The following is a 19,123-nucleotide window of genomic DNA, read 5'->3' on the forward strand; positions in this document are numbered from 1 at the left end:
AACTTGATTTTTCTCAGTGCATTAAAGGGGTTAAGACCCTGGACTCTGGAATCAAAGACCTTGGATTAGAATCCTGGATTCTAGAAACAGTATAATCTTGGTGATAAAATAGTCTTACTTTTTACTGTTGTTAGGATTAAACAAGTTATAGTAAGTAAAGTCCTTAGAACCATGACTATTGTATAGTAAGTATCATATAAATATTAGGTATTATTATTATAATTATTATATGAATATAAATTTATCTAAATATGTTTTAATAGTTGAGTAGTGTTTCTTTTTTTTTTTAAGTTTTATTATTTCTTTATTTTGAGAGAAAGAGTGTGAGTGGGAGAGGGGCAGAGAGAGACAGAGAGAGAGAATCCCAAGCAGGCTCCACACCAGCAGTGGGGAGCCCAACACAGGGTTTGAACCTATGAACTGTGAGATCATGACCTGCACCGAAACCAAAAGTTGGATGCTTAACCAACTGAGCTAACTAGGCACCCCTAGTATTTATTAATATGGTCATATGTTACTTTGTTTAATTACTTGTATATTGGTATGTATTTTTTGTTGTTATATTGAAAATGGTTGCAAACATGTTCAGTCATTTATGAATTATAAAGATGAAGAGTTTTGAACAATTATTATATTATTTTCTCAAGTAAATTCTTAGAAGTTGTAAATGTTGATCAAATAATATGCATATTATTTCTTTTCAATAACCACACTGCTATTTGAACATGTTATAATAATTTTATTCCAAGATAAATTTAATAATAGAGTATTTTACTTAGAATTTTTACTTATTTATTTTTGTTTCAAAGCATGATATTATATGCACTATGTCAAAATGCCACTTGAATTATACTACGAGTACACACACATACACACATGTTCACATATGCTTTCACAAAACCTTTTATAAATTAAACACCCGGGTTAGTAGTTTATATGATTGTTTTAGGTATTTTAAAGACAGCTTGTTGTTGGGTGGATTAAAAAATAGAACAAAAAAATACTTACCTGGCAGGGGAGATACCATGATCACGAAGGTGGTTTTCCCAGGGCGAGGTTTATCCATTGCACTCCGGATGTGCTGACCCCTGCAATTTCCCCAAATGTGGGAAACTCGACTGTATAATTTGTGGTAGTGGGGAACTGCGTTCATGCTTTCCCCTGGAAAAAAAAAAAATAGAACAACAAAAAAAGAATACATAGATGACGTTTTTAAAATACAATAAATATAAAAAGAAAGAGTAAGGCACTTAAATGTATAACTTAAAATATCTATGTCAACTGTAAGAATATAATGGCATGTCAACAAATAAGAAATGTGACTGAGATTAAATCATGCCCTTTCGTGGTTAAGAAAAGCATGATGATACCAAAAGAAAAGCAAGGAAGAGCTCATAGAAACATAATTGATTTAAATACAGAGGGGCGCTTGGCAGCTCAGTGGGTTAAGTTTCCGACTCTTGATTTCCGCTCAGGTCATGATCTCACAGTTTGTGAGTTTCAGCCCAGTGCCGAGCTCTTCTGCACTAACACTGGGGGAGCCTGTTTGGGATTCTTTCTCTCCATCTCTCTCTGCCCCTCCCCTGCTTATGCTCTCTCTCTCTCAAGATAAACTTTAAAGTAATAATAAAATAAAATAAAATCGCATAAAACAAAATAAAAAATAAAATAAAATGTAAAATAAAAGAATATTTTTATGTTTGCTAGTACTCAATAAAATATTATATCTCACTTATGGGATTAGTAAATATATTAAAAGTACAATAACAGATGCTCTATTATACTTTGTATGGAGTCTAAGTTGTTATAAAGCATTTAGCAAAATATAATTTGGGAGAATATGTAAGAAAAACTGTAAAACAATGAATGTGACCTTTCCTTCCACTTGTAAAGAGATATTTCAAAAAATATTCTGAAATTCCCAGAGTTTTTTATAATTTTATTGTATAATGTGCTTTGTATTTTATTATGAATTACTTATATAATGTTTACAAAATAAAAGAAACACATAGAAAGAAATTTAATTAAAATTGCACAAGAAACCTGGAAAATGTAAAAGCATACATGTAGCGTTTCAAAATAAAAATAAACTATATGCTTGGGGAAAAAAAAGCCTGGATGAAAACACATAAAAATAGTGTGTATGCTGGTTGCCTCCTGCTAGGAGAAATAATAATTGTTACAGGAAAATAATTATGACCAAGTTTAGAAGTAATAGAAGCGTTTCTTCCTCCCAAGTTTTTTGTTTCCTGTTTCGGAACAGGTTCTGATGAAAAGAAAACCTACCAGTGATATATTGTAGTAAGACATAAGAAGGTGGTTCTGGGGTTTTTATTGGTTTGTTTGCTTGTTTATTATTTTCCATTATGGATAACGATAAGAAGCTACTGAGGAAGAATTGCTGGCCTCCTTCCCATGAGATACTGCAAACTTGATGTTTGTAGGGCCCTTTGTTTAATTTTCACCGTGTGCCACTTCTGTTTCTTCACCTGAACTATGTTTCTTGAAGGCTGAGATGAACGGAGGTTAAAATTCGCCTGGGCGGCTCAGTTGGTTAAGCATCAGACTCTTGATTTTGGCTCAGGTTGTGGTCTCAGGGTTTGTGAGTTCCAGTGCTGCCTGGGGCTCTGTGCTGACAGTGCAGAGCCTGCCTGGGATTCAATCTCTCTCCCTCTCTCTCTGCCCCTCCTCGGCTCGCTCTTGCTCTTTCTCTCTCAAAATAAATAAATAAACTTGAAAAAAAAAAAAAAAAAAGAACTGCATGGTTGATAATGTCATCATTAATCAACCAATTTTACATAACATCCATTTAAAGAAATAGAACCCTTTAAAAATTAGCAGTGTTAGTTCAAATATTAAAAATAGAGCATTAGAAGAGTGGCATCTGGATGGTTTACTTGGTTGAACGCACGAGTTTTAATTTCAACTCAGGCCATGGCCTCACAGTTCATGAGTTTGAACCCCTGCATCAGGCTCTGTGCTCACAGCTTGAAGTCTGCTTGGGATTCTCTCTCTCCCTTTCTCTTTATCTCTCCCCTGTGTACTCTGGCTCTCTCTCTCTCTCTCTCTCTGAAAAATAAATAAACATTAAAAAAAATTTACTCTGATCTACACAGTAGTAAGAGGGAAATGCCAACACTTTCCCCAGTTCTCGCCAATTATGTCATCTTTTTGGTCCTACACATCGATGATGATGATGATGATGATGATGATGGTGTTGATTTTGCATTGTCTTTGGTGTTTACCATGGGATTTGGTCCATAATTCATAGACAGACATGTGTTATCCATGCTTAACAAGTGCCTAAGATTTGAATCTCTGAAGAAATCACAATAGCTAACCTCAGCTGTCCTTCTGGGACTGGAAACAATTTTATTGAAGTCCACAATTGTCTTTCTGTGTATATAAAGGAAAATAAAATGATGCATCTCTTTTGGTCGTTTGAGATTATAAATATTCGTTTAAGAAAAGCTATTTATAGTGTGTATGTGTGTGATGGGGAAATACTAGTTTTTGACTGAACTGTAGACTAATATAGGTATGCAATTTTGTGTTCCAATCAAATAAATATCTAGAGAAAGCATATGCCTAAAAGCCAAATTGAATCATTTAGATAGTAAATACTAGATACTCTGTAAAAAGCATAAATTGTTACAAATTAGAGTACTTAAGGTTTATCTTAAGAAGAAGATAAAATTGGAAAATATGTGCAGTCAGGATTCATATAGGTGAATGAAATATATATATATATATATATATATATATATATATATATATATATATTTCCTGTGGAAACCAATTCTGCAAATATACACCAGGTATTAAAATTGGTGCATTTATATATATCCTCTTCTAACAACTCTGCAAGGTGCTCATTATTATTCCATTTCATGCAAGGAAGTTAAATTTCAGTGGAGTTACATGGCTTTCTCAATTCATAGAGCTATGAAGTTTTAGACCTGGAATTCAAATATCATTCTGACACAAAAACCTTAATATAGGAATTAAAGCTTAGGATTTAGGCATCTCAGTTGTGACCAAAGTAGTAGTGTATAGCTATAAAATATAGTAAGTCCCTAAACAATGGAAGTGGCAAAGGGGAAGAAGAGAAACATTATATGCGATACCCAAGGAAGTGATGCTTATTTTTTCCTCAGAAAGCTCAGTTTTAAGTACAGAGAACCATCTGTTTGTTCAATCTCAGTAGAAAATTAAGCAAGCACACAAATGAGAAAAATCTACAAAATTTTTCTCTTAAATATTCTCATTAATAACTCCTCATGTAATCCATCAGAAAGATTTTCATATTCTATTTACAAAATATAGTTTTCTCTCATTATATGGGTCAACAGCACCCTTGAAGCACAAAGTGGAATAGTTAAATGCTGTGTCATGAGGGCTTCTATTCCATTCTGTCCTTTTAAAAGAAGGGGATAATAATTGCCATCCCAACCTATTCAAAAACCCCAACCAATTTTGCTAGCAAAAGACTCTAAAATATCCATATAACCATTATTCTGGAAACATCGCACCTCTGGTAGTTGGTATTTATGTACTCCCAGCCTTAGACTTTTAGGTTTAATCTCTTTCAATGTATTTTATCCTATCAAACTTATTTCTAATGTGTGAGCCTTTCTATGTCTCTCAGGCTCAGTTGCTTTCTTTTCTTTCTTTCTTTCTTTCTTTCTTTCTTTCTTTCTTTTAAGTTTATTCATTTATTCTGAGAGGGAAAGAAAGTGAAGGGGCAGAGAGAGGGGGAGAGAGAGAATCCCAAGCAGGCTCCACCCTGTCAGCACAGAGCCTGACATGGGGCTTGAACCCACGAACCACGAGATCATGACCTGACCCAAAATCAAGAGTCAGATGCTTCACCGAATGAGCCACCCAGGCATCCCAGCTCAGTTACTTTCTTTACTGATACTTGCAAGTGCTTAGAAGATATTTTTACAGTTTATTAATGTAGGAAAGATTATAGCCACAATGAACAAACTATTTTAACAACTAAAGATGAGATTGATTCTAATGGGGAGGATAGTAGCACTCTGTGTGCAGAGCTGTCTACATAGTTTCCCCCAAACATGTACACAACTAGATGTTTTGATGACCATAAACCGGGTAGTTTGAACAACAGAAATTTATTCTTTCATAGATAGAGACTTGAAATCTGAGATCACGGTTCCAGTGGGCTTGGTTTCTGGTGAAAGCCTTCATCCTGGCTTATAGATGACCACCTTCTCATTGTGTCCTCACACACCTTGTGTGAGCATGGAAAGACAGTCAGTCCTGATCTCTATTCCTCTTCTCATAATCTCCAGTCCTATGGGATTATGGTTCCACCCTTATGACCTCATTTAACCTTATTATCTCCACAAAGACCCTATCCTCAAGTATAGTCACACTGCGGGTTAGAGCTGCAGCAAATGAACTTTGCGAGACACAAACATTTTGTCCAGGACATTTCTCCCCTGGCTCACCAAAATTCATACCCTCACATGCAAAATGCATTATTCTTGTCCCAACAGCTCCAAAGTGTTAACTCATTCCAGCATCAACTCTAATTTAAAAAAATATATATATATTTATTTATCTTTGAGAGAGAGAGGCGGAGAGTGCGTGAGCAGGGGAGGGGCAGGGAGAGAGGGAGACACAGAATGCGAAGCAAACTCTAGGCTCTGAGCTTTCAGCACAGAGCTGAACGTGGGGCTCCAACCCATGAACCACGAGATCATGACTTCAGCTGAATTCAGATGCTCAACTGACTGAGCCACCCACATGCTCCACGTCAACTCTAAATTTTACACTCTGAAGTCTCATCTAAAAAATGTCATCTAAATGAGATATGCAAGAGACTCATGATCTGATTCACCTGAGGCAAAATTCCTATATAGCTGTGAAACCAGAGAAGTTGTGAGCTTCTATGATACAATGGTAGGACGAGAAAAGCATGGGCATTCCCATTTCAACAGGGAGAAACTGGAAAGAAAACAAAGGTGACCTGTCTCCCACAAATCCAAACATGAGTAAGGCAAATTCCATTAGATTTTAAGGCTGGAGAATAATCCTCTTTGGTTTGGCCATTAGCACTCTAGGCAAACCGACTGGAGGAGTAATGTCACTCTCTCAGCTCTGCAGCATTTCTGTGACACTTCCGCGGTCGTGAGGGTCCTGCTCATGCGGTGGCCTGTGAAGGCAGCCTTTCTCTGTGATACTGGACTGGATCTTCCCAGGCCACGGAAACAGGTGGCCCCAGCCCTGGATACTGAGGAGGAAATAGCCTCAGACCCACTGGCCCTGGGTCTGTGGTGGAATTGGTAGTCCTGATGATCCCTGAGTTGACTTTAGGGTTGGGTCCTCAACCCATACATTTTTGGGGAAAACAAACATTCAGTCCATAAAACTTGAAAATTCGAATTCATTATAGCATGTTTTCAACAGACATTGTGAATTTTGGACAACGGTTGTTTCAAATTTGTTGCAGGAAAAATCCAGAGGGTCAGAGTTCAGAGCGCCAGAGGTAGCAATATATCTATATCTGGATATCTATGTATTTTTCATTTCCTTCCATGTCCATCGCTCATTGGGAATTACAAGACAGCCTCCAGACTTGTCTCTTCAATATTTACACTTATCAGTGCCTTATCATTTAACTTATAAAGATACTGTGACATTCTTCACAAGTAATAACCTCAACATGATCTAGCTACTAACCTGCTCATTCTTGAGGTCCCACTTTCTGCTGGCCCAAGTGGCCCTCTTACTTGAGGTATTCACTCAGTCACAAAGTGATTCTGTAAGCTTGCCTTTCCCTCTTCGTTTCCCTTTACTGCAAGGACTATTTTCTTTACTCTACATGGTTGATTCCCCCTCTGCATTCAGTTTTCAGAGTGCCCATTCCAGAAGCACATATCAGGATTGTCACCCTCCATGCCCCCATTCCCCCAACATAATATTCTCCACTCTTGACCTGCTTTTTTCTGTGTTTGCAAATTTGTGCCATCATTTTTCTCCCATATTTAAGTGAGTATAACTGCCACTTCTGTTTTACTAACTGCTTTAATACCAGTGCTTATCACAGAAAGGTTGGTACATAATACATAGTCAATAAATATTTGATAAATAAATTTAAGAAGGCATGGACTGATTACATATTGAGCAGGTGGGTTTCTAAGGCATTTGGTTGTTAATAGATGTAGTGGGAAAAAAGCAACTTTAAAAACAAAAACAAAAACAAAAAACACTAAAGAGATTAAGATCCAAATGAATAATTGTGAAATTTAATGGGCTAAAACTTAAGATTCCTGTTGGAAATGTTTAGCAGATGGGTTTACATAAAGTAGTGTAAGTTCTGAAGGTGTTTCTTCTTTTTTTTTCTTTTCTGTAATGCAAATGATGACTTAAGTTTTCAAAGATGGCTATCTGAATAAACACATGGCCCACCACTGCCTAGATAAAAGGTCAGGCCACCTCTGTCCACTGAGCTTCCTTTGTTTTAGAGATCCTGGTTAATTTTGATAACTGACCCTTTGGGCCATTTGTGATTTTGCTGTTGTTGCTGTTCTTGTTGTTGTTGTTGTTTTACCTCCCATGCTTTAAATCCCTGCCAAGAAACCTGGCAATAAAATCCTCAAACCCCATAAAGTCAGAATTCCAAGTCTTTACTCCTTTTTCTCTTTGTGTTTACCTGTGATCCTGTATGACCCCGGGTATAAATTCCAGGATTTGTAAGTAATAAACCTTTTTTTTTTTTCTTTCAGTTTCCTGATGGTTATTGCTGAGGGTATCTTGCAATCATAATAAGAACCACAAGAAGGGCAGGTGCCTGGTTGACTGAGTTGGTAGAGCATGTGACTCTTGATCTGGGATAGTGAGTTTAAGCTCTATGTTGGGTGTTGAGATTACTTAAAAATAAATAAATAATAAAAGAACAGCTGATTCTCAATACCTTACAGTTATGTTTTAAAGACAAAGCCACAAGGACAGTTCTCGCTATAAAAATGATTATCAATAGGCTGAGAATGGGGTGCCTGGGTGGTTCAGTGGGCTGAACAAGCGACTCTTGATTTTGGCTCAGGTCATCCTCTGGTTGTGGAATTGAGCCCCGTGTGGGGCTCTGTGCTGAGAGTGGAGCCTGCTGAAGATTTTCTCCCTCTCTGTGTCTTTCTCTTTCTCTCTCCTTCTCCCTTTGCCCCTCTTCTCTGCTCGCGAGCTCTCTCTCTTAAAAAAAAAATTGAGAACAGCACAAAAGAGGAAGATAAAGTGGATATGAGGATTTTCAAACATGTACGAAAAGATTTATCAACAATATCAGCTTTAAAGAATATTATCTACTAATTACAAGCATTCATTGCCTATCAGGCAAATAGTCAAATAGTTTAAACATATGATGCCATCTCATAATGATAGCCCTGTGATTGGTTTCATAGTTCTTCTGTGGATAAGACAGTTGAAAGTCACTGAGATAAAATTTCTTTCTTAGGTCCTAGATCTGGAAACAGTAAAGGTTCCTGAGTGTTGGGTCCTTCTGACAACAACTGTTTTAGCATTTAGCTCTATGCTATCATTGCTGGGGGTAAGGGATTAAATAACGAAATACCCTAACGCTGGAAGCATTACTTTGAAATATTAAAAAAAAAAAAAAAAAAAAAAAAAAACTAGCAATAAAAGTTCAGAATTTTAAAAGTACTGTCAAGTTATCTTAGGTGATCCTCATAGCAATTCTGTTGGATATATGGGAATCGTGACAATGAAAAAGCCTTAATTGGGATTCTGACTTTTTGATTCCAATTCTCCCACCTACCACCACTGACAGTTCTAAAGGATGATATATTTTTAATGAAATTGGATTTGAAGCACTGTCATTTCCTATTTACCTGAAATGTACCAATATAAAAATATGAGTATTCATTTGATGGGAAGAGTGGTGCCAGAACATTCCTGCACATCAGAATCACCATGGGAACATAAAAAATATTGATATCCATGATCCCTACCCTAAGCAATTCTATAAGAAATTTTGAAATATGGCACAACTCTGTATACAAAAATAAATGCAAACTTTCAGCCTCACCCAATCTTTAAGAACTAATGACAAATTTGTGAAAAACTTATTTGAAGTACTCTGTCAAATACTTGCCATTTGGCAATCTACTTAAGAACAATGACCAATAAAGAACTTATTTCTGTGTACGTTTATATATATATATAATCTCTTTCTTTCTCATATTGGATATGATTCCCCTTATGCTGAGGCCAAATTTTGTCTTTATTGTCTATTTTACCATTGAGTTATATCATTGGAAATGTAGTGATAACAGGATATAGAATAGATATTTATATTCCTTTTAATTAAAGATATAGGAGATTCATAAAGATTCAAATTGTATGTACCAGTTTAGGAACTAATTGTTGAACACATCACAGGTTAAACACTGCAACAGATGCTAGAAATACAAAGTCAAATAATATGTGATCCACATCCTTAAGAGTCTTAAATATAATGAGAACAAAATTCCATTTAAATGTAGAGGGTAATATTAAAGAAGTCTACACAGGGTACTCTTGGAGCAAAATATAAGCTAGGGTTAGGAAAGGAGGCTGATATCTGAGTCAGAAGAAATCATGGGCTTAAACATGAAAGTCATACAACTAGCTATTGGTAAATAAAGATTAGTAGTCACTCCTTAGGAATTTACTTCCAAGATTTCTTATTTATTTGAATGGATACAGGGGTGGGCTGCGGTAGCTTACATGATAAAACTAGAAAACAGCACTTGAGGTGGAAAAGGAGAAGAAAATCCTCAAAGAACATTTTAAGATAAAAGAGACAGGTTTTGTGATATATAAGAGGATGACAATGAGGGAAAAGAAAAAAATGAATCTGAAAAACCAAGCCAGATAAGTGAGAAAAATCTCTGTTCTCATAGAACTTGGGTGGAGTATTGGATATTGGGGAGAAACTGTTTCTTCAATGTCATCACTTAAGAAATCCATATGTATGTTCCAAGTAGATTGCAAAAATTACACCGAAGGCATCTTATTTTATTTGTAATCGCTGACCTCACCTATTGTTGCTACTGACAAAGCACCAATAAAAACACCCTGGTTCCCTACCCAGGTTCTAAACTAATTGACAGATAAAAAAAGGAAAGGTAGATGAGGTCAAAACATCCAACAATAAATAGAGCAGTATGTCATTGGAGTATGAGAGCCTAAAAGCACTTCCGGAATCTGGACCTCAGGACAAGACAGCTTCACCCACCCAATGGCAGGATGAACAGGCAAATTCCCCTTATGTGGTACCTTCTTCCCAATAGGAAAAATGTGGAAATGAATTGGTCATTTATAGGTTCCCCCCCTCCCCCGACTATATGAATTAGATAAATCACTACCCGCTCTGAGATGCAGAGAGAGGCTAGGGGCAGAATCAGTGAAAATTCTCTATAATCCAGAGACTATGTCCTACATTTCCATGATATGTCTGACTTTTTTGCTTATTACTTTTGTCTACAAAGAATAACATACTCACCTAAAATATGATCATCATTAAAGATGTTGATTTTCCCATTGCATACAAGTTCTGGTGGAAGGTAGTTCCAGTGTATTTACTTCAATTGCTCAACAATGAAGGAGTTTAAATTCTTGCAGTTTTCTTGGGTTAACTCTCCAGAGTTAACATTGTTCCAATAAAGCTGCTTCTGCTCCTGTCTTCATAAGACAGCATCCCCTGTCCCAAGGCGGTCTTAATATTTATGTTTATCTACGTTTGTTTTAATTAAGTTATTACAATCTTTCCCAGAAGCCCCATATAAGGTATCTTTTGATGTCTCCGTGGCTAGAATTTGGCCATTTTATCAACCCTAAACTAATAACAGATAAAGGCGAGTGGAATTAAACTCTGAAAGCCATCAGAATTTATTCCCTGGAGCTGTTGGAGAAAACCATCATTCCTGAACTCATTGTTGCTCTCTGCATATGTGAAAAGAGGAAAGAAAATCACAGATACTTTGGCAGGAAGTTAAGAGATTGAAGAGTGTTTATCAAATCACCCTTTGCTTCTCCCCCCTCCCCATTTATTTGCCTTCTTAAAATGCAGATTTAGGTTTTTGGAATAAATGCAATATTATTAATGTATGAATAGAGCGAAATGCTGAAGTCTGCAAATATCGTTTCATGCAAATGCAAAGCATTCATATAATTCAACTTTAGGTTATGTTAAATTATTCTAACATAAATGAAAACTGAAACAGTATCAAAATCAATTTAACCAACTAATCAAATAGAATCTCTTAGAAAAGTAGTGTTGCCTACACAATTGAATTCTTCAATCATTTTATCCTCTATGAACATCCTTTATCCTTTTCTTTTTCTTCAGGCAGTCTTGTAAAACAATCATCTAATATAAAGTAAAATCTTCTTTGTACTGTATCAAAATGAAGATCGATATCTGGAATTCTGTATTTTCTACATAAGCAACTAGAGGAAGTTTCCACATACATTATAGTAAAATGTGGCACAACTCAATATTAATTAACATGGCACCACATTATGACTGATTAAAATATTTGATCAAGGAACAATATAGTAGCTGCCTTCATCCTTCAAGCGTAAATATAAAAAAAAAGAAATTACCTTTTGATTTAAAAAAAAAAGAAAAAGGCTTTGCAGAACGTATTTAATTGGTGTGCTTTAAACAGGATGTTGCAAATGTTCAGCATACCATGCGGTTAGGTGATTACCACAGTTCTGTGATTCTTAATTACCCATATGAAGGCCAAATGAATCAGTAGTCAAATGGGGGCAATTATCGCATTTACAGAAGAACATGACTCTCTGGTTGGAGTTTTCTGCAAGCCTCATTTGCTATTACAAAGTCAGTAGTAGATCATTTCAATACAAATGAGAATTGGATGATGCCATAGAAACTAAATGTCATCGGTTTGGGGGATGGAGACAATATGGTAGAGAGTCACAATTTCCCCCCAAGTTTATTTTGGCAAATTTCTGGGTACAGAAAATGTGGAACTTGAAATTAAAATAAAAACAATTCTCCTTCCAAAAGGCTTAGTTATGGGAACTGCAACTCCTGGTACTTATAGAGTATACTAAGATCTATCATTTCATTAAGGCACAAGGAAAGAAGGAAAGTTCAGGAGGGCTGCCAGCGGTAAATCGTCATCTTTGTTGCCTGGCTACGTATGTTGAAAATACAGACATTGAGATTTTTCGGTCTGGAACAGCTGTAAAAATGCAGCTCACATGTCCCAAATGTCCAGCTGAATAAACTCTCTCCGGCAATTGGCATATGTGCATGCAGTTAAAAATCAAAGAGAAATACAGGCGTTTTCTTCTAATAATTATGCTTTGCTATTAATCAAAAGTAATGACTCTTAGCAGCACTGCTTTAGTAGAGTTATAAAGATTAGAAATATAATTGACTCACTGATGCCTTGAATGTCCAAAAACTTCTCATGAGTCAGTATATTAAATGTGTAATTATAGGCAGTGATGATTCTTTTTCTGAGACGTGTCCCGGCAGTGGTTTGGATGGCAGAAGCACATAAAAGGACGAGGAACAGCTACATGACTCATGTTTTCAAATGAATGCCTCTTTTCCTATGCAGCAGATGAACTTTCCCAAATAGCCACTAGGACCAGATGATGTTCGGTTAAACTTACACTATGAGAAGACCCCACATAATTTGTATGTCAGTAACTCTCAAGGGGATGGATACTTCCTTTCATAATAACCCCCAAAAAAAGTCCAAATTCAGCTCAAACACAAATACACACACAATGCCACTACCACCAACACCCCGACTTCCACCAAGAACACACATATTCACACATACATACACACATGTGTATTTATTGTCTCTCTCTCTAACACACACACACACACACACACACACACACACACACAGACATACACATACACACACCCTCAATGAACACACAATTCTTTGAGAAACCTGGCGACCAGAAAACAAGATTGAAAGGGCACTGAGGCTCTAAGAACAGTAAAGCCATTTGTAGTTTATGTTATCTAGGATCTGAATTTTGGCCAAACCACCTATGTTTATATTGACTTCCTCCTCTCCCCATCTTTATATCTCTGTCTCCTTTTCTTTTTAATTAAACCAAAATAGGATTCTCAAATAAACATTTCAGTGTAATGACCACCTTCTTGTTGTAGATCTAGCCATTTCAGGATTGATGGACTCTATCTTCGTTGCCATATGATTTATGATTCCAATCGTTGCATAACTCATCCAACCTTAGTAAGATTTCTACAAGAAAAGTAAAATGGAAACATAGTGAGACATTTAGAATTAAGCATATTTATTGATTTAAATATTCTCTCTATAGGAGTATAACTCAAAAGAAGCATCTATTGTTTTGTACATCTCTTATAATACCTACGATGTATCGCTAACACAAATAATGGGTTCATTGAATGACATGGATGCAACAGTGTGTGAATTTAATAACCAATTTTATTATTTCTGCTTTGACAATTTGTTCTTTTTATACTTCTGCATGACATAAAAAAAAAATGGGCTCCTGAGCTTTGTCAGTTATTTACAATGATTACATAAATGTTCTATTTGTTTGGGTTTTAAAGAAGTCAATACTAGCCTGAAATAAGTCCAGTTTAGTCCAGGGTAAATACTGAATATTTTAAACTCTCATCCAATTTAGCCCTGACTCAATTTTTTAAGCTTGGGGGAAGAGCAGGAACATAAAAAAAGCTACAATTTAATGTGACTGGTTTTCTTATCATCCGAGCTGCCAGTGTTGGCACTTAAACAAACTCCTTGGACAATACATGCAAGGTGGTCATTTGTCGCAGTTATTTTGGTTCTAGCATTGCTTCAGGCTAGTGCCTTGTCATGGTTCTTGTAGTCCCCTCTGACAGTTGGGGTCTCATCCTGTCTTCAGGCTGTCTTCTGGGACACAGTCCTTTCTCTCCCTCTTTATTAACCTTTCTCTCCATATATACTGGTTTCCAAAGGAACAGACATTTGTTTCTCCATCAGTGGCAGCACAGCCGACTCCTAGGGAAACCTCCGCTTTACTTGCCCCAGGGAAGAAGGAATTCTATCCTTAGATTTACTGGATGAGAAGTCAGGTATGGCTTTCCCACATCCATCAATCTCTAGGACACCCATGTCGGCTTCTCCAAATACTTTCTTTGAGTGCCTCTCCACTGAGTTAAAGTGCAATCTTGGGATCCGTTCTTGTCTTTCTCACCTCCAAAACCTGGAGATAATTGCAAATACACTGAAAATCTCTGCAATAAATTCCTCTGCTCCTCATTATCTTCAACCAGAACTCTTGTATAGAGTTTTGAAAGATGGATGAATGCTAGCCATGGCAACTTTACAAAGCCCACTGATCACTGGTTCAGCACTACAGTTTCTACTTAATTGCTCTCTTTAGGACCACAGCCCAACTACATTTTGTTAACATCTTTTTATATTAAACTGGTTAAAGTTTGTTGACCATTATATATTATAGGAATTCTGCTAAGCACTTTACATATGCTATTTAATTTAATACTCATAGCATCCATATGCTGACATTAGGATTCTTTTGTAGATGACAAAAACTAAGGATCAGAAATATTATAAATCATTCAAGATCAACCATTTGCAAATGGCGTAGCCAAGATTAGGCCCTTTGTTTCTAAGCCTTAGAAAAAAAAGTTGAAGAGATCTGACATCTTTTGAATACTTCCTGTGAACCGGGCATTGTTCAGTCTTTTACATTTGGTTACCTCACTTACTCTCACAACAACTAAGTGGAAAATATATTATTCTCCTTTACAGGGAAAACAGAGAGTGATTATATTCACTTTCCAAGGTCATAAAGTAAATAAGCATGCAACCAAAGTGATATTTTTAAAAAAAATATGTAAAACCTGTGCACAATTACATGATTTTGCCTTTTGACAATTATATCTTGTTTACTTCACTGCAAAGTCTTAAGTTTTTCCGCAATTGACCACTTTTATTAAAGTGGGTAGGCAGAGATTTTCTACGATATGATTCATGCAAAAGCAGCAACATTCATCAGTTTATTCACAGTGCCAAGAATTAATTTAAAACTCAATCAGACACTATGAAAACATGTAAACCATCATAAATAAGATTTTGTATACGTCTTGATCAGCTCACAATTCCATAGGAGACAGAGACAATAACATAATTACATTACCCTGCTGAAAGGATGTAATGGAACTTGGAACAATTATGACTATGGAAGCATTGGAACAGGGAACAAGTGACAATGTGGCTATTTGAGGTGAGCTGAGAACGTATACAGCCTAGACAACAGGACTGAGGTGGGAACGTCAGAAAAGTAATGAGGATGAGAATAGGAAATGGTAAGTAATTCGGTATGACTGTGGCATTGAAACAAGATTATGGTGGCCACAAAGGAAAGAAAAAGTAAATTCCCCCAATATTTGATTTTTTTCATTCATTTAACTGGTCATCTATTTTTTCAATCATCTCTTTGGCTTATATGTCTGGAGTTCTTGCCAGCTACGAGGGACAAAATGGAACCGTAATGTCTTTGCCACTACTCTCTTGGAAGTGTCATGAATGCTATGAGGACTTAGGAGGCAGAGTCAGAGGGAGATTTTCTACATGTATTGGACTTCACAGAACTGCTTCCTTCAAAGTCTTGGGAGAGGCCCTAGGAATGTGTTCACATGGACAGTTGATTCGAATTAAAAAAAAATGAGCAGACTATTTTTTAGAGCAGGTTTACAGAAAACTTCAACAGATAGTACAGAGAGTTCCCATATATGCCATCTGCAACTTCCACCTAAATACAGTTAACCTATTTTTAATATTTTGCATTAGTGTGGTATATTTGTTATAACTGATAAACCGATACTGATGCATTATAATTACCTGAAACCCATAGTTTACATTAGGGTTTACTCTTTTTGTTGTATAGCTCTACGGGTTTTCACAAATGCATACCATGTATCCACATGAAGGAACTGTGCAGAGTAGTTTCACAGCATTAAAGATCCTCTGAGCTTCACATATTCATCCTTCTCTACCTCTCTTCCGAATACTTAGCAACCGATGTTCTTTTTGTCTCTATACTTTTGCCTTTTCAAGAACATGATATGGTTGGAATCATACTGTATATGACATTTAGACTAGTTTCTTTGCAATACGTCTTCAATAGCCGCTCACATCTTTTTGTGGCTTGATAGCTCATTTCATTTTATCACTGAATAATATTTCATTATCTGAATGTGCCACAGGTTAACCATTCACTTATTAAAAGACACCTTGACTGCTTCCAGTAGATGCCCCACAGCTTCACCAGCATTTGGTATTATTAGTTTTATATATTTTAGTCACTCTGTTTCATGCACAGTGGTAACTCATTGTTGTTTCAGTTTGTAATTCCTTAATGACATAGAATGTTGATTCTATTTTTGATTGTTTATTTATCATCTGTATATCTTTTTTGGTGCGATATCTATTTATAACATTTGTCCATTTTTAGTTGTTTTTTTTTTGTTTTCTTGTTGTTGAATTATAAATATTCTTTATATATTTTGGATACCAATCCTTTACCAGATACATGTTTTACAAATATTTTCTCTCAGTATGTGACTTCTCTTTTAATTTCATTAGCAGTATCTTTTTGCAGAGTAGACAAGTTTAATTTTAATTAGTCCTAAGTTATGTTTTTTTTTCTTTCATAGATTGTGCTTTTGGTGTTATACCTAAAAACTTATCATCAAACCCCAAATCCCTTAGATTTTCTCCTATGCTAGATTCCAGAAGGTTTACAGATTTGCATTTTACATTTAGGTTTATGATCCAATTTGAATAATTTATTTTTTTAAACAGGGTAAGGTTGGCATCCAAATTCATTTTTTAAAATGTAGATGTCTGGTAGTTCTAGCTTGACACTTGAAAATACTATCTTTATCCATTGAATTGACTTTGCTTCTTTGTAAAAAAAAATCACCAGACCATGTTTGTGTGGATCTATTTTGGGGTTCTATGTCCAGTTCCATTGATTTATTTGGCTATTATCTTGCCAGTATAGAACTGTCTTGATTAAACAAAATCTTGAAGTCAGGTGATGACAGTCCTCCAACTTTGTTTTTCGGTATCGTACTGGCTATTTTGAGTCTTTTGTTATTTCACATAAACTTTAGTGTCAGTTATCTATATCCATAAAATAACTTCCTGGGACTTAGTTCAGGATTACACAAAATCTATAAAATAAAAAGAAAGAAATGACATTCAAATTAACTGCTCCTATCCATAAACATGGAATTAAAAAAAAATGTATTTAGATTTTATCTAATTTCTTCCATCAGTTTTGTAGATTTTGACATGTAGATTTTGTACATAATTTGTTAGACATAAATGTAAGTATTTGATTTTGATTTTGCCTTTGTTGTTAATGTAAATGGTGCTCTTTTTATAATTGAAAATTCCAATTGTTGATTGTTGGCACATAAGAAATCAATTGACTTGTACAATAATTTGGATCCTGCAAACTTTCTGTAATAATTTATTTGTTCCATAAGGTTTTATTGATTTTTTGAATGTTCTACATGAACAATTACAGCATCTGTGAACAAAAACAACTTTAATTCTTCTTCCCCAATCTATGTACTTTTTAATTGTTTTGTTTTTCATGCTGCATTTGCTAGGTCTTTTAGTATAATGTTCAATAGGAGCAGTAAGAGGGAAAATTTAACATTGTTCCTAGTATTAGAAGAAAAGCATCTAGTTTCTCATGATTAAAGATGATGTTAGCTGAACATTTTCTGATGATGTTTTTTTAATCAAATTGACGAAATTCTTCTCCACTTGTAGGTTGCTGAGAGTTTTTATCCTGAATAGTTTGGTTTTTACCAAATGCTTTTTCTGTATTTATTGTTGTGATCATATATATCTTTTCTTCTTTATACTGTTGATTTTATAAACTAGTTTTTGCATTTTAATCTGCCTTATATAGACTTATTTGTGAGTTAAATCTTTTTTCATTGAGATTTTCTTACCTATAATAATACTTTCTGTCTTTGAGATTCCTTTGACCAATAGTAGCTATAATTTTCACAGCTTTATTTTCTGTTGTATGCTCTAATTATTTCAATATTTTTTACATTTTAAATCTTTCTATATAAGTATATTTAGATGTCTCTCTTATAAACTACATATTCTTGGTCATGATTTTCCTTTTTCATTTTCCTTTTTTTAATGTTTATTTAATTGAGAGAGAAAGTATGCATGTGCACGGGTGGGGGAGGGGTAGAAAGAGAAAGAGAGACAGACAGACAGAGAGAGAGAGAGAGAGAGAGAGAGAGAATCCCAAGTAGGCTCCACGCTGTCAGCACAGAGCCCAGCTTGGGGCTTGAGATCATCACAAACCATGAGATCATGATGTGAGCCGAAATCAAGAGTCAGATGCTCAACCTACTGAGCCACCCAGGTACCCCTTCTTCTGCATTTTCAAATTCCATTTTACACTAGGTCACTTAGTCCATTTGATTTACTATTTATGATTTATATGCTGTCTTTTATTATGACCTGTTCTCATTGCCTCCCCCCCACCATTCTTTTACTTTCCTGCCTTCTTTTGGATTGTTTAAATCTTACTTTTCTTGGTGTCATTAACTTGTATTAATTAGGTTTATAAAATCCTTCTCTTTCAGTAATTAGTTATATGGTGGTTTCCAAAGTCTACAAATTATTTGATAATCCTGTCTTCAAGAAATTTGGTCTGTGGGTACTGGCATTAGTAACTTGCTTACAATCAATAGAATGCAGCCCACATGACATTGTGTGACTTTTGAGGCTAGAGTGACAGGCCATGAAGCTTCCTCTTGATTATTTTGGGATGTTTGCAATTAGGGGAGTCAGCCACAATCACCCTAAGATCACCACGCTGGAGAAGCAACTGGCCAATAGCTCCATCTAGGCTCCTGTCCGATAGGCAGCGAACATCAACTGCCAGTCCAGTGAAACCATCAGATGACGGCAGCTTCAGCCAACATATAACTGTACCTGATATCGTTTCCCTCTTCCTGAAAGATCCTTTCTATAGTTGCATCTGGTAGACTTCCTCTGTC

General features: G+C 35.7%; 1 non-coding gene across 1 annotated transcript; it reads left to right on the forward strand.

Annotated features, from left to right (window-relative positions):
* The first annotated feature begins 1,000 nt into the window (after positions 1-1,000).
* On the forward strand, positions 1,001-1,164 carry LOC122203050. The gene has a single exon (XR_006195057.1). It is a non-coding gene; the product is annotated as a U1 spliceosomal RNA (small nuclear RNA).
* The last annotated feature ends 17,959 nt before the right edge of the window (positions 1,165-19,123 follow it).

The sequence above is a fragment of the Panthera leo genome, chromosome A1 (assembly GCF_018350215.1).
Source record: "Panthera leo isolate Ple1 chromosome A1, P.leo_Ple1_pat1.1, whole genome shotgun sequence".
Classification (NCBI taxonomy): domain Eukaryota; kingdom Metazoa; phylum Chordata; class Mammalia; order Carnivora; family Felidae; genus Panthera; species Panthera leo.